The sequence below is a fragment of the Otolemur garnettii genome, unplaced genomic scaffold (assembly GCF_000181295.1).
Source record: "Otolemur garnettii isolate 467f Iridium unplaced genomic scaffold, OtoGar3 scaffold00018, whole genome shotgun sequence".
NCBI classification, from domain to species: Eukaryota; Metazoa; Chordata; class Mammalia; order Primates; family Galagidae; genus Otolemur; species Otolemur garnettii.
Window position 1 is genome coordinate 18,890,057 of NW_003852413.1, and position 2,995 is coordinate 18,893,051.

Sequence of the window (2,995 nt, forward strand, 5' to 3'; positions counted from 1 at the left end):
TGTTTTGGCGGGCCCAGGCTGGATTCAAACCCGCCACCGTATGTGTATGTGGCTGGAGCCTTAGCTACTTGAGCCACAGGTGCTGAGCCAGTCCTGATCTTTCTTAAGAACCACCTGATTGTGAGAAGTAGGTTGTTGTGTTCAAATCTTTCATAGCAATCTCGTCTTGTGCTGGCTGGCCTCAGACCAGCCATGTGGTGGTGAAGTTGCAGCTTGGGGTCCTTTATAGACATCAGATCTTTTTTATTTGTCCTTGCTCAGCCTCATTCCTGCCTCCCACCAAGAATGCATGGGGCTCTTCTAGGTTGGTCTGGCACAGATCATCACGGATGGGGGGCGTCTGCCTGCAGGACAGTGCATGTGAGAAGAGTGGAGAGGCCAGTGGCCCCTTGACTTGGGCAGGTCTTTACATGTCCTTTGTGGGATTTCCTCACTGTGAAGAGGGATGAGAATTGCCATCGAGTTCTGAGCTGAAGAAACCAATCTGGAAAGGCTCTGGCTTCTAGAGGCTTCCAGAGAGGTTGGTATGACAGTCAGCAAGAGAAAGAAGCAAGGAGCTTGATTTATTGTCCTAGGCAAGGGCAGACCCTTAGAAGAGTTAAGTTGGCCAGGCAGAGGCTGGTGGGTCCCCGGTGGGGTCAGACAGTGGACATCATGCTTCAAGTGTCTCTGTGGGAGTAGAGGTGTCTTGGTGGATATCTTCATCAAGACACAACGAAGACCAACACAGCTGGATTAGCACAGCTGGCTGTCTTGACACCACTTACTGACAGTCAGTCTGCCTGTGTGCTCAAAAACAGCCCCTGCAGGTGCCGTGGTTTATAACTCAAGACCAGGACATCCACATCCATCCATTCTTCATGGCAAGTGAATCAGCTCCCTGGTTTGGAGAATGCTTCCTGTGCCCCGTTAGATGCCACCCTATAACATTCACACAACCAACAAACACCCACTGAACACCTAGCATGTCCAAAACATGTTTGCAGTGTTGGAATGGCATCACAAAATCACCCTGGCCTTGACCGTTACAGGCTAATCACCCAGTTCCTTTAACCTCAGTCCACTAAGTATAAAGATGAGCTTTGAAGACGCAGCCCTCCTCTCAAGGCACTTGCAGCCACATGGGACTAACCACATGGAGAGGTGATGAACTGTGTCCTTTCCATCCTGGGCCTTGATCTCTGCTCTGTAATAACAAGGAGGGTCTGACTGCTTGCCCTTGAGTTTTCACCAGGTCTAGTACAATTCTGATGTAGGTTCCTCCTATAAGGTCACTGGGCAATGTGCAGGGGTCATCAAGCCCCCCCCCCCACCAGACAGGGGCGAGGAAACCTACCAATTGGATAATTAGCTTGCTTCGACCCTTTGTCCCTCCAGGGAGCAGACAAGGACTTCAACTGCCCTCCCCACTGGGCAGCGGAAGCGCTGGGCTCCGCAGGGGTCCCCCAGTGGAATGTGGCTGTGGTGGGTGCTGGGACCAAGGGCTCGGCTGACAGATCTGAGGCTGCCGCCTGCCACCAGGTCTCCACAGCAGCTCACCGACCTCCCTCCTGTGGAATGATGGGCCTGCTCCCCCCACCTGGCGTTTAATCTTTAATGCAGCCCAGCTGCCCTCGGGCAGGACCCATCAACCCACCCCATCAACCCACCCGCTCTGATAAAAGCGATAATTAGCTCTTTTTCAACTTTTCCCTTCCCCCCTCCACTCTGATGTGTGAGTACCAGGAGGATTCCAGCAAACTGGCCTGCCCTTAGCCAATTCCCTGGGCGGGGGCCGTGAGTCCAGCCACAGAGAGCAGCCCAGTCTCCGCAGGGCAGACCTGCCCCAACCTGCTGGAGCCCACCTTCCTCGCAGAGTCCACTGCAAGGTGGCCTTAGAACCCCAGGGGGCTGGGCTGAAGAGGATATGGAGCCATCTGTTCCCCGGCATCACCCTGCTCCCAGGGCAGGGAGCCCAGCCTGGGTTCAGCCACCGGTCAGCGGGGAGGCCGCTGGCTAGGATACCCCTACCCCCGCCCTGCCAAGGACTTATGATAACTAACTTGTACTCAGAGCCTTAATAAGCAGCTGGGAGGTAGCTGCAGCCCAGGGCTTAACCTTGTAGACTGGGGAGCTGGGCTGCCAGCCTCCCACTTGGGTTACAAGAAACTTCTCTGAGCCACAGTTCTCTTACCCCTGCGGTGGGGATGGTAACAGTTGCACCTACAGTGTGGGCTGATGTGAGGATTAAGTGAGGTGCTGCACATAAGGTGCTTGGCACCGTGCCTGACTCGTCTCTGCACTTTGTCTTGGCCACTGGTTCTCTAGACAGGCCCCCAGGATACGATTATTACCCTGTTTTGCAGAAGTTCAGAAAGGTTGTCACATTCTCAGGTATTATTTCCTTAATAATTGCTGTATCCAGTCCTACGGCAACTTTGCATGGCAGGTCCTGTCATTCCCATTTTGCAGAGGAGCGACTTTCCCATGGTGACATGGCTGGAAATGCTGGGTGCAGAAATATTCTTTCTACTTCCCCCAGATGCTGGACTTGTGGGAAGCTGTTGTCTGTTGGGGAAGCCCCTCTGGCTGCAGGTCCCTGAGGTGCAAGTGGGGGAGGGGGCGGGGCCTGGTGCATGGCAGGGTCTCATGGGGGCAGCTGGTAGAGGGAGAGATGGCTCCAGCTAGAGACTGAGAAAGACCATGGTCAGGGCACAAGTTGCAAGCTGGTCACATCAATCACCGCCTATTGAGGCAAAGCAATGGCTCTGCCCTGTCTGTTTCCCTCCGTCCCCAGACCATGTGGCTATTTTCTGGTGACATCCTTCCCACTTGCTGTCTCCTATTTCTCCCAGACTCCAGTGCTCAGCTGGGAGGGGAGTGCATGGGGAGTCACACAGCATTGGCGTGGACCCCTGAGTGCATCTAGGGGTGGATACCACCCCCACCAAAGTCCAGGCCTGCCTGTGACTTGGATATTACGTGTTAATAACTAAATCTTTTTTTTTTTTTTTTT